The sequence below is a fragment of the Macaca thibetana genome, chromosome 11, assembly GCF_024542745.1.
Source record: "Macaca thibetana thibetana isolate TM-01 chromosome 11, ASM2454274v1, whole genome shotgun sequence".
Taxonomy (NCBI): Eukaryota; Metazoa; Chordata; class Mammalia; order Primates; family Cercopithecidae; genus Macaca; species Macaca thibetana.
The window spans coordinates 62,737,221-62,751,155 of record NC_065588.1 but is presented as its reverse complement, the minus strand read 5'-3'; the positions used below and the strand labels follow the sequence as shown (position 1 = coordinate 62,751,155).

At 39.4% G+C, this 13,935-nt stretch overlaps 3 protein-coding genes and 1 pseudogene across 21 annotated transcripts in view; all 4 read left to right on the top strand.

The window, feature by feature from the left end:
• Nucleotides 1–13,935, top strand: part of LLPH (LLP homolog, long-term synaptic facilitation factor) — a 648,032-nt gene that overhangs the window by 210,351 nt on the left and 423,746 nt on the right. The window lies entirely within an intron of this gene.
• Nucleotides 1–13,935, top strand: part of TMBIM4 (transmembrane BAX inhibitor motif containing 4) — a 529,849-nt gene that overhangs the window by 104,870 nt on the left and 411,044 nt on the right. The gene's annotated exons all lie outside the window — the stretch shown is intronic.
• The window catches only part of GRIP1 (glutamate receptor interacting protein 1), a 710,404-nt gene that overhangs the window by 489,305 nt on the left and 207,164 nt on the right, over nt 1–13,935 (top strand). The gene's annotated exons all lie outside the window — the stretch shown is intronic.
• On the top strand, nt 6,997–12,924 carry LOC126930809 (oxysterol-binding protein-related protein 9-like; annotated as a pseudogene).

Sequence of the window (13,935 nt, the reverse complement as noted above, 5' to 3'; positions counted from 1 at the left end):
TATGAGAGATCTTTCTAAAAGTCCCACTGAAATACTAAAATATCATACCTAGTATATATTATCTTTCTATATGGTGGTGGTTTACCTCCCTTATTCTTCAGTGGTATAATAATCCTTTCTAAAATGTTACCAGGACATATCTCAGAGGTCTAAGATTTCTAGCATCCTTCAATATAGAAATTGAGATGCTTGCTCATTCCAGCCTTTCAGCTATCTTTGATTTTTTATCTTCATTTCATAGTCATGTTTATACGTTATTTTAATTTTCTGGCTTAACTTTATCTGACTCTAGAAAGTTGAATATATTCTAAACATCTAGGGCATTCTTTTAATACATTTTGCCTACCTTTGGCATACATTTTCTTTTAACCTTAAAGTCAATTCTTTTTACTTTAAGATTTTTCTCCTTTGAAGCTACTGGAGATACAACTTTGGAGTTGAGTAGCTCAGTATTTCAGCTAAATGCTAAAAGTAACTTTATACCAACTTCTACAAGCAGAGACTTCTTGCCTATGTTCTTCTCGTTTGAGACTATAGAACTTGGAAAAATTTTCTAGTTGTCCTGAATACCTTTTAGCTACCATTCTTGCAGGATAACATTGCCTATAAACCAATAAAGCCTATCCAGGATCTTTTCTTTCTAGGAGGCCAAATGAAGGTGGTTGTCATTTTGGTGGCAAGAACTCTTCTTCTCCTCTTCAGACACAAGGAATGAAGGAAAGAGAGTTTATAATAAATAAAGTGGCAAATCTTTAAAATGCTGATTATTTCAAGTGTTATCTAGGATACCAAAAAATAAACACTTCTGATTGTTCATAGGAATATAAACTTTTTGGAAGACACAGTGGTATCATCAATAAAAATGTTTAAAAATGTATGTTTTTCTGAACATTTCTGGGAATATATCCTATAATAATACTCACACCTGTGCATGAAGATGTAACTGTACTTGCTACTCATAAAATCTGATGATTTTTAGAATCATCCCAATCTGATAAAGGAGTGCTTCAAAAAAATATATAAGTAGACTTGACAACCACTGTTATCATCAGTCACTGCCTCTGAGGGAGAATGTCAGTTAGTTTGGAAGAGGGTGGCACCAGGAATAGGAAGGGACCTCTCCCAACTCTGATTCACTGTTGAAAAGTGGGAATGGAGGCCGGGCACAGTGGCTAATGCCTGTAATCCCAACACTTTTGGAGGCTAAGGCGGGCAGATCACCTGAGGTCAGAAGTTCGGGATGATCCTGGCCAACATGGTGAAATCCCATCTCTACTAAAAACAGAAAAAGAAAATAGCTGGGCATGGTGGCTGGTGCCTGTAATCCCAGCTATTCAGGAGGATGAGGCACAAGAATCGCTTGAATCCAGAAGGCGGAGATTGCTGTGAGCCAAAATCACACCACTGCACTCCAGCCTGGGTGGCGACAGAGCGAGATTCCATCTAAAAAAAATAAAAAAAGGAAAGAAAAAAAAGGAAAAGAAAAGTGGGAACAGAGAGTTCCTTCAGTCAGCTGCAAGAGGACAAGTAGAGTGGAGCTGACCATGAAAGTGGGCAGGACTGGGTATAAAATATAACAGCAAGTCAGTCTGTACAGAGATGTTGAAGTATGTTAATAAAATATTGTAAGCAACTGAAAATATCTATCAATAGAGGAATGGTCAAACAAATTAGGATGTCATTATTCTAGGAATGTTTACAAGACTGTTAAAAGTATGAGGTAGACCTATAGGCCATGTCATGAAAAGATCTCCAAGACATATTGGTATAAAATATAACAGCAAGTCATTTCATGTTGTTCAATCCAATTTAGGTGAAATGTTAGTGTTTTAAAAGAGAGAGTGAAAGGTTGGCACAAATTTTGACAGTGGCTTCCTCTGAGATGGGAGGAGTAGAAGGAGAGTGCAGAGGAGTGCCCTCAGGCTTTGCCCAAATCCTTCTGCCTCATTGGAATCTTATACTAAAACACATTTGTTTATTACCTGGATAATTTTTTTAAACTGCTATGACAGGAAAGAATATCGGTGAATTGAAGCTGCCTATCAGAACCATATCTTGGGTGGGTGGAGGGCATCCCTGACCTTGCCCTGCTGATGAGGAAGAAGATGAGGCATCTCTGCCAGCTGAAAGCACACAGAGCCAACAACCATATAAATATTTCTGCATGTGTCAAGAAGGCCATTTGCAAAAGAGAACACCAAAAACAACTCACTATTTATGTGAGTAAGAGAAAATAGAGCATTTGGGGGGGGGGGAAGATCAATAGTTTGGAATATTTCAACTCATATGGAAAAAGGATTATCACGTCTTTCATGATCTTAGAGGCAGAACTAGAACTCATAGGCCAGAGGGCACCAAACAGCATGACACCCTCTCAGCAGTCACCATCTAAACACAGATGCATCTCGTCTGGCTGGTGAATACTGGGAGGCAACACTTGTTGCTCTTCACCCTATTTCGCATCCGTAGCCTGTACATGTGTGTCCTGCACAGCTTGCTTCTTTCAGTTTCTCTGACTAGCACCTGTGTTTGGATGTTTGACTCGTGCTATGAGGGCAAGCTATAGGGAATCAGATTTGGAAGCAGCTTAAGGTAGAACTTTCTAAGCACAGGAAGGCAGCACACCTGCCTAGTTAGGAACGCAGGCTCTGGAGCTAGCCTGCCTCATTTGAATGCTGGCCCTGCCGCCTACTACTGTGTGGAATTAAGCTGGTTGCTTCAGTTTCATGCTTCAGTTTTCCCATTGTGTGAAATGAGAGTGTAATGAGAATTATACGAGTTAATACACATAAAGCATTAACATTAGTTATCTCTCACCATGTAACAATATTAATACAAATTTAGCAGCTTAAAACAATACACATTTATTATCTGATGGTTTCTGTGGGTCAGGATTCTAGGCACGGCTTATCTGGTCCTTTTTAGGGTCCCACAAAGCTACAATCAAGATGTCAAATAGAATAGCAGTCTCCACTGAGTCTTGACTCAGGGAGGATCTACTCCCAGGCTCGCCCAGGTTGTTGGCAGAATTCAGTTCAGGGCTTTGGTTTCTTGCTGGCTGTCAGCCCCAGAGGCCACCTTCAGCCCCAGCCTCAGAGCCCACAAGGGAGACAAGACTGTGAGCATGATGGGTGCTACCGTCTTATGTGCATATTCAGCATATATGTAACAACATGCATCTGGAAGCTTCGCCATATCTGCTGGTTAGAGGTAAGCCACAGGTCATGCTCACACTCAAAGGAAGAGGACATCTAAAGGTGGTGAACATCAGGAGTTAGGGATCATAGAGAACTGCCATAGACACCGTCCTCCATGCATACCAAGTCAGGCCTACTACATATAAAGTTCTTAATAAATGTGAGGTATTATTCATGGAAGCTATCTGAAGAAGGCATAGGTGACTTTCTGAGAGGATTAGTTTCTCACACTGGGGGTATCCAGACCGTTACTGGGTGGAGACTGTAGACACATAGCAAAGAAAACCAAATGGAAATAGGCGTTGAGCCAGATAGCTCCTGAAGGTCACCTGAGATTATTCTGTCACCAGACAAGGTGAACCAACTGCCCCCTCCTCCTTCAGCACTGTCCTGAGTTCATTGCTACTTTCTTTTTGCATGCTGTCTTTTTTCACTTTTGTCTGATTTCACCTGTGTAAAAATGGAAACTAGAACATCCCATGATATGATTTTCTCTGAGAATTCCTGAGAGTTGCCCTGTTCCCTCATAGAACAGTCATGCTTGGGGGTGGGGTGGGAGGAAGGAAATACGCTTTACCTTTACTACAATCTATGGGTTTGTTTCTTCCTAAGGAAAAGGGACCCAGGCCCTGTTTACTTTTACAGTGTCTCTCAAAATTCTAACCAGATAGGTGTGCCTAGACTGTACTCAATAAACACCATCTAACATCTCCTGGAAAAGGGAGAGATAATGAATTGGACTGCTGGGCTCTTTCTAGATCTTGCTGCTGATATATGAGGGTTTTTACCTGTTTGATTCACTCCCCAGTTTGTTCATGTGCCTCCGCTGTCTCTGTGGAAGGCCTGGTAAATATAAACTCTCTGTTGAGTACCCCAGCCCTGAAAGAGGACTGATAAGGCAGTTCCATGGGAGGCAGCACAGAATCCAGAAGTGTGGGGTTTTTTATGCCTGAAAAGTTGATTTAAAACATATGTATCCTTACATATTGATTTCATAAGTGCATACGCCAGCCCTGCTTCTGCATTCAGCCTCTGAAACATGTGACTGAAGAACCATATGTGCCTAATATGCAAACACCCAAATACACCCTCCGCCATGCCCATGCCTAACTCCGAGCCCTGTTGTGCTGGGGAAAGTAAATGGAAATGACTGAGGACAGTTATGTTAGTAACTAAACATTAGAAATACAATAACCATGCAGCATCTCTGTTATTTCTTTAATTCAGGCAATTTCCCAGTAGAGTATTAAGGTGTTAATTGCTTCTGCACTTTTCTATTTGACAGATATGTCCTTTTTCACCTAGGTAAGGAAAGCAATTATTGTAATGCTCTCATGGGCTTTGTGAGATATTCTTTAATGACTTTTAAAGGCATCAATAGGGCATTGTGCTTTTAAAGGGAAACTGTCCTCTTTTCTGTTTGTGCTTGATAACAAGAGTGGGTATTATATTCAGACTACATGATGAATCTGTGAAAGGAAAATATGCAATGAAAAAAAATAAAGGAGTAGTAATACATTTTCAGGAAATATGTATCCAGATTTCAGATATGAGAAAAATATGTTCTTATATGTGCATGTATCACTGAGCTTAACAAAGATTAAACACAATAAAAAGATACTCAGCAGGCATATTTCTCTGGAATTTTAACACAAAGTTGTTATTCTCTGGAACTGGTGTGGCCTCCCAAGTGAGGGTTTGGCAGGTCGTTTACTCAATACAAATCAGTAAATATTCTTTTACACATTGTGTGAAAGTGACTTTCACAGGCTACTTGAGCTACAATTGATTTTACAGTTTCATGTTTGCATTCAAAATAAAAGAAAAATAGTCTTAGAACTTTTAATTAGAATTCAGAACTCTTTTTTGATAAGAGTCACTTTGGCAACCTGGTCAAGCCAACACAACCCATGTTAACTAAAGTGATAGTGTAGAAAGAAGACTGAATGTGGAGTGAGAACTGAAGTTAGAGTTTTAAGTCCTCACAAAAGGATTTGTTTGATACCTGTCCTCAGGCAAGTTGTCTAACCTTGAAAGCTTCAGATTTTTCATTTGTAGGATCCTGGGTTTCTGTGAGAATCAAATGTATGTGACTCTTCTGGCCAACTTAAGTGCTCTCTGGATATACAATTGTATGATCAAAGAAAGATCTAGGTTTTGTGCCACCTCAAGTTTATACAATTTGAGGGGAGGGGGTTCTTTAAGAAAAAAAATACAAAAATATAATTTTTCGAATTTGACAAAACCGTATGATGCTGTGAATACATTGCTAGGATGCCTCCCAAGACTTTGGAATAAACCTGTGCCAGTTAAGGTCCCAGAAATTAAAGACTCAGTCACTTAGCCTGTGCAGCATTATTAGAGATGTACAGAATGCTAAAGCTGGAAATGGCCATACCTCCCACCTGACAGGGGTTCACACTTGTTTTTTTAGCAGTAGAAACCTCTTTTCAAAATCTTATGTGGAGGAATAAGAGGGAAAAACTGACTAGTGTAGCTGAAGATGGGACCTAGGACTTAGAGATATGCCCGTTTGGTCTTTTATCTTCCCTGGAAGAATTTCAGTTGAGGCCCGGTGTGGTGGCTCATGCCTCTAATCCTAGCACTTTCAGAGGCTGAGTCAGGAGGATCACTTGAGGCCAGGAGTTTGAGACTGGCCTGAGCAAATAACAAGACTCTATCTGTACAAAAAATTTAAAAATTAGCCAGGGGTAGTGGCATGCACCTGCAATCCCAGCTACTCAGGAGGCTGAGGTTGGAGGATCACTTGAGTCCAGGAATTCAAGGTTGCAGTGAGCTAGATCATACCAGTGCACTCCAGGCTGGGTGACAGAGTAAGACCCTGTCTCTAATACATACATACATACATACATACATACATACATACATGCATACATGCATACATTGCCTACAAACTACCCCCCAACATACACATTTTAACAACCGTGAAACTGGGATGCATTTTATAGTTGCTCTTAGACAAGTGATAATCATAATATTATTATTATTGCTTGTGCATGCACTTACTTGGTTGCAGTTCCTGGTGATATCATTGGATAAATATAACTCCTTGAAGTTTCAGGAAATAAACCTGAAAACGAATAAAACCTGAAAACGAATAAAACCTGAAATAAACCTGAGGAGGGAATATATACTGTTGTCTAAAATGTTCTCTTGACACTTTTCCATAAGTTCAAGAAGCAAAAGTATCAAAACTTGCCAAATGAGGATTCAATCAAGTGGGGAAGGAAAAGGGGTGCTCAGAAGCACCCCTCTCCTGGAGGCACAGAGTGTGGGGGTCTTGCAAATGACTTTCTTGCTCGACATTTGTGGGGTGAGTATAACCTGAGGGTCTGGGAGAGGGCCAACCTCCGCCCCTGAGTCTCACAGTCCCTGGTGCCCGCCCAAGGCCAGGTTATGGGCTCAGATGTCACGCTTTCCTTGCCTCCTTCCTGTCACCTCCAGAGATTTGGATTCAGGATTTGTTCCTAGTGTCCAAAACTTTGACAGGAAACTTACTTTTTTTTTTTTTTTTCATATGGAGTCTCACTTTGTTACCCAGGCTGGAGTGCAGTGGTGCAATCTCAGCTCACTGCAACCTCCATCCCCTGGGTTCAAGCAATTCTCCTGCCTCAGCCTCCCCAGTAGCTGGGATTACAGGTGCCTGCCACCACATCCAGCTAATTTTTGTATTTTTAGTAGAGACAGGGTTTCACCACCTTGGCCAGGCTGGTCTTGAACTCCTGACCTCGTGATCCAACCACCTCGGACTCCCAAAGTGCTGGGATTACAGGCATGAACCACCGCGCCAGAGGCTGATGCTTACCTACAAATCTTGATAGAACAATTAAAGTTTTTTGATCACAAGCTTCAAAACTGCAAAGATAATAAACAGAGAAAGAAAATTGAAACTCTTAAAGAGAAGCAAATAGCATGGTAGAATCACTTAAACACTGCACTGTGTTGATGCAGATTGCTAAAGACCAGAATAATGCTGAGAAGCACACAGGTAGAATTATAAGTACTATTAATCTTGTAGATGCAATGTATCAACCTAGTCCCTTGGAACCCATGATCAGCACAATGCCTTCTCAGACTGTCTCACCTCCGGAACCTACTCAGCTGCATAAGACAGAGCAGAGTTCATCTTCCTGACCAGTTGGACCTGTACTAGTTACCTTGGGACACCATTAGAGTCCAACACCAAATAGTAGAGGCAGTGACCATTCACCACCTAGTAGCAGTCAACTTCTCCAAGCCATGTCAATGGCTTCTCTAAATACAGTCCCAGAGTTCTCTTATTCCAGCAGTGAAGACGAATTCTACAATGCTGATGAATGTCATCAACATGGCTCAATTCCAAAGCACTTAATAGATTCTTCTGAATCTGCCTCAGTCTTGACACATGGCAGTGCAGAAAACAGACTAAAGTGCCCAGATAGCACAGAATCACTTAATTCTTTCACATCCAATGGAACAAGTGATACTGACTCATTTGATTCACCTCATGAGAGAGCTGACGAGGAGGAGGCAGGGTCCGTGGAGGAGCATAAGAGCATTATCACATACCTCTAGTCATAGGTTAGGGTTAGTATGGATCTTTCTAAAGTAGTTCTTCCAACATTTTTTTTTCTTGAAAGAGGATCTCTTTTAGAAGCATATGTAGACGTTTTTTGCATATCCAACCTTTTTGCGAGCATTGGTGACCAGGGATTGAATGGTTCAGAACATGAAATGGTACCTCTCAGCCTTTCATGCAAGGAGGAAAGAATCGATTACCAAAAAGCCATTTTAGCAAGATCTTTCAGTGTCACTGGACATTACCAAATGATACCAAAGAGAACAAAGGGCTAGTTTTAGAAGGACCAGTTCCCTGGGTTTCCAAAAACAATGTAAAATTTGTGGCTGAACAGATTTCCCATCATCTACCTACTTCAGCCTTTTATGCTGAGTGTTTATCAAAAAGATTCAATTCATTGCTGATATCTGGACCTAATCAAAATTCCTTAGGATGTCAATTGGGATAAACAACATAGGGTGGGGCCACAAGCCCTGTGTCTTGTGTTTAAATTGTGAGAAACATTACATCCTCACATTCCCCAGTGTTTAAGGATGGTCTATCCTCACAGTGCTCTGAATGGAACTAGGAGGAGAAGCAATATTAATTATTCCAAAAGTGGTGATAATGCAAATATCATCTTCCACACTGAACCTTTCTCTGGGGACAGGAAGCACAGAATTACCACTGTGATTTTTTTTCTCCAAATGATGAGAAGCCTTTTGCTCAATTCAAGGGGAATGGAATGGTGTAATGTATGCAAAATATGCAACAGGGGAAAATGCAGTCTTTTTAGATACCAAGAAGATGTCTATAATCAAGAAGATAGGAAGTTGAAAGATCAGAAAAAATATGAATCCCACTGCCTTTAGAAGGATGTCACTTTCAACTTAAGAATCAGAGACATTCAGTTGCCATGTAGTTGTGCAGTTTTGAGTGAGTTTCTTAATCCTGGGTTCTAATTTGATTGGACTGTGGTCTGAGAGACAGTTTGTTATAATTTCTGTTCTTTTATATTTGCTGAAGAGTGCTTTACTTTCAACTATGTGGTCAATTTTGGATGACTATGGGGTAAATAATGAAGGCAGAAATAAAGATGTTCTTTGAAATCAGTGAGAACAAAGACACAACATACCAGAATCTCTGGGACACATTTAAAGCAGTGTGTAGAGGGAAATTTATCGCATTAAATGCCCACAAGAGAAAGCAGGAAATATCTAAAATTGACACCCTAACATCACAATTAAAAGAACCAGAGAGGCAAGAGCAAGCACATTCAAAAGCTAGCAAACGGCAAGAAATAACCAAGATCAGAGCAGAAATGAAGGAGATAGAGACACAAAAAAACCCTTCAAAAAATCAATGAATCCAGGAGCTGGTTTTAATTGATAGACAGCTAGCAAGACTAATAAAGAAAAGAAAGAAGAATCAAATAGATGCAATAAAAAATGATAAAGGGGATATCACCACCGATCCCACAGAAATACAAACTACCATCAGAGAATACTATAAGCATCTCTACACAAATAAACTAGAAAATCTAGAAGAAATGAATAAATTCCTGGACACATACACCCTCCCAACACTAAACTAGGAGGAAGTTGAATCCCTGAATAAACCAATAACAGGCTCTGAAACTGAGGCAATAATTAATAGCCTACCAACCAAAAAAAGTCAAGGACCAGATGGATTCCCAGCCAAATTCTACCAGAGGTACAAAAAGGAGCTAGTACCATTCCTTCTGAAACTATTCCATCAATAGAAAAAGAGGAAATCCTCCCTAACTCATTTTATGAGGTCAGCATCATCCTGATACCAAAGCCTGGCAGAGAACACAACAAACAAAGAGAATTTTAGACCAATATCCCTGATGAACATCGATGCAAAGATCCTCAATAAAATACTGGCAAACCGAATCCAGCAGCACATCAAAAAGCTTATCCACCATAATCAAGTCGGTTTCATCCCTGGGATGCAAGGCTGGTTCAACATATGCAAATCAATAAACACAGTCCATCATATAAACAGAACTAAAGACAAAAACACATGATTCTCTCAATAGATGCAGAAAAGGCCTTTGACAAATTCAACAGCCCTTCATGCTAAAAACTCTCAAGAAACTAGATATTGATGGGACATATCTCAAAATAATAAGAGCTATTTATGACAAACCCATGGCCAGTATCATACTGAATGAGCAAAAACTGGAAGCATTCCCTTTGAAAACTGGCACAAGAGAGGGATGCCCTCTCTCACCACTCCTATTCAACATAGTGTTGGAAGTTCTGGTCAGGGCAATCAGGCAGGAGAAAGAAATAAAGGGTATCAGTTAGGAAAAGAGGAAGTCAGATTGTCCCTGTATGCAGATGATATAACTGTATATTTAGAAAACCCCACTGTCTCAGCCCAAAATCTCCTTAAGCTGATAAGCAACTTCAGCAAAGTCTCAGCATACAAAATCAATGTGCAAAAGTTACAAGCATTCCTCTACACCAATAACAGACAGAGAGCCAAATCATGAGTGAACTCCCATTCACAATTCTTCAAAGAGAATAAAATACCTAGGAATCCAACTTACAAGGGATGTGAAGGACCTCTTCAAGGATAACTACAAGCCACTGCTCAACGAACTAAAAGAGGATACAAACAAATGGAAGAACATTCCATGCTCATGGATAGGAAGAATCAATATCATGAAAATGGCCATACTGCCCAAGGTAATTTATATTCAATGCCATCCCCATCAAGCTACCAATGACTTTCTTCACAGAATTGGAAAAAACTACTTTAAAGTTCATATGGAACCAAAAAAGAGTCCACATTATTTGCCAAGACAATCCTAAGCCAAAAGAACAAAGCTGGAGGCATCATGCTACCTGACTTGAAACTATACTACAAGGCTACAGTAACCAAAACAGCATGGTACTGGTACCAAAACAGAGATATAGACCAATGGAACAGAACAGAGCCCTCAGAAATAATACCACACATCTACAACCATCTGATCTTTGACAAACCTGACAAAAACAAGAAATGGGGAAAGGATTCCTATTTAATAAATGGTGCTGGGAAAACTGGCTAGCCATAAGTAGAAAGCTGAAACTGGATCCCTTCCTTACACCTTGTACAAAAATTAATTCAAGATGGATTAAAGACTTAAATGTTAGACCTAAAACCATAAAAACCCTAGAAGAAAACCTAGGCAATACCATTCAGGACATAGGCATGGGCAAGGACTTCATGACTAAAACACCAAAAGCAACGACAATAAAAACCAAAATAGACAAATAGGATCTAATTAAACTAAAAAGCTTCTGCACAGCAAAAGAAACTACCATTAGAGTGAACAGGCAACCTACAGAATGGGAGAAAATTTTTGCAATCTACCCATCTGACAAAGGGCGAATATCCAGAATCTACAAAGAACTTAAACAAATTTACAAGAAAAAATCAAACAATCCCATCAAAAAGTGGGTGAAGGATATGAACAGACACTTCTCAAAAGAAGACATTTATGCAACCAACAGGCACATGAAAAAATTCTCATCATCACTGGTAATCAGAGAAATGCAAATCAAAACCACAATGAGATACCATCTCACACCAGTTAGAATGGCGATCATTAAAAAGTCAGGAAACAACAGGTGCTGGAGAGGATGTGGAGAAATAGGAACACTTTTACACTGTTGATGGGACTGTAAACTAGTTTAACCATTGTGGAAGACAGTGTGGCGATTTCTCAAGGATCTAGAACTAGAAATACCATTTGACCCAGCCATCCCATTACTGGGTATGTACCCAAAGGGTTATAAATCATGCTGCTATAAAGACACATGCACACGTATGTTTATGGCACCACTATTCACAATAGCAAAGACTTGGAACCAACCCAAATATCCATCAATAATAGACTGGATTAAGAAAATGTGGCACATATACACCATGGAATACTATGCAACCATAAAAAAGGATGAGTACATGTCCTTTGTAGGGACATGGATGAAGCTGGAAACCATCATTCTGAGCAAACTATCGCAAGGACTGAAAACCAAACACTGCATGTTCTCACTCATAGGTGGGAATTGAAGAATAAGAACACTTGGACACAGGGTGGGGAACATCACACACCAGGGCCTGTTGTGGGGTGGAGGGGGGAGGAATATCGTTAGGAGAAATGCCTAATGTAAATGATGAGTTAATGGGTGCAGCGCACAAACATGGCACATGTACACATATGTAACAAAACTGCACGTTGTGCACGTGTACCCTAGAACTTGAAGTATTTAAAAAAAAAAAAAAATCAGAGACATTGATGCGGCAACTGAAGCAAAAACACAAACTTGGAAAAGACAAAGAGAAGAAACCCAAGAAAGGAAGGATAAGGAAATTCAATTGGAGACAAGCTTATTTCATGAAGATGGAAGATGTTGGGTTTATGATGAACCATTACTGAATTATGTTGGTGCTGCCAAGCATTGGGCTAGGAAATGCGAAGTTTACACCTGATAGCCAGGGCAGTAAGCATAATAAGCAACAAACATTCTCCCTTTGGGAGAACCTGTTCATTCCCTTCTTATTGCAATGGTTCCTGTCTCAGGGATATGAGACTTTTTTTTTTTTTTACAATTAAAAATCAATAGTATTTAATTCTATACAATGAAGAATTAGAAATTTAAAAAGCAGTACCATTTGCAGTAACATAAAAAAATCAAATAAATAGAAATTCCTAAACCAATGCTTGGCAGCACCAAGATAATTCAGTAATGGTTCATCATAAATGCAACATCTTCCATCTTCATGAAATAAACTTGTCTCCCATTGGATTTCCTTCTCCATCCTTTCTTCGGTTTCTTTTTCAAGTTTCTGTTTTGCTTCAGTTGCAGCATCAATGTCTCTCTTTGCCATAAATCTAGCAAAATATTTACAAGATCTACACAGAATATGGGACTTTCTGACACAGATGAACAATTACAGTGGGAAAAGCTTCCCTTTTTTCCTCTGTGGCAGTTATGGCCATAAGTCCTGAGAAAAACTTCAGGTTTTGAAAACAAGATGTTTGCTCCTTTTCCAAACCCTACATATTGAAAAGCATTTCTAAATCCAAGCCTCAAACTCTACACTCTAATACTGATGTTAAGGAACACAATTTCTGTTTTCTAGTTCTTATGATGTTGGATTATGTGTGTGTGTGTGTGTGTATGTATACAGCTCATATGTTGGATTATATGTGTGTGTGTGTGTATATATATATATATATATATACACAAACACATACACACAGTATATGCAGTTGACCCTTGAACAACACAGGTTTGAACTGCACAGGTCTACATAAACACATTTTCTACCACCTGTGCCACCCCTGAGATAGCAAGTCCAACCCCCTCTTCCTCCTTCTCAGCCTACCTAACGTGAGGAAGACAAGAATGAAGACCTTTATGATGATCCTCTTCCACTTAATAAATAGTAAATATGTTTTCTTCCTTGTGATCTTCTTAACATTCTTTTTGTTATAAGAATATAGTATATCATACATATAACATACACGATATGTGTTTATGTTGTCAGTAAAGCTTCCAGTCAACAGTAGGCTATTAATAGTTAAGTTTTGGGGTAGTGAAAAGTTACATGTGGATTTTTCAACTATACACCAGGGGGTGGGGGGCGATGGTGCATCTAACGTTGTATTATACGTACATATATATACAATCATGCAACAAAGATACCTAATGCCAGATTTTTCATAAAAACTCCTTCTACTGTAAATATGGGTTCCTCAGAGTTATTTTGAGAAATCAGCACAGTGTCTTAAAATCGTGTTGGGAAATGTTATGGTCTCACCTGCAATAACTTTTCTTTTGGAATTGAACTATTATTAAGTTGTATCTAACCCTAGATTATGGTTTAATTATACTCAATATTTCTTCAGGCTTCATAAAGTAATTTTTCAAAAAAATTGAAACTTGCCAAATAAGCCTCAGCAGCTTGAAAGAAAATCCAAGGGACAGTAACAGAGCACTGTAAAAAATGCAGCATCACAGTGCTCTTGGTGGCCCAAAGGACTAGTGATGAGGACAATATCATATAGAAAATATGGACATCAATGACACTGGTTCAGAGGGTGAATGTGGAAAAGTTGTAGGAGTACCTTGACTGATTTATTTCACTGATATTTTTCTT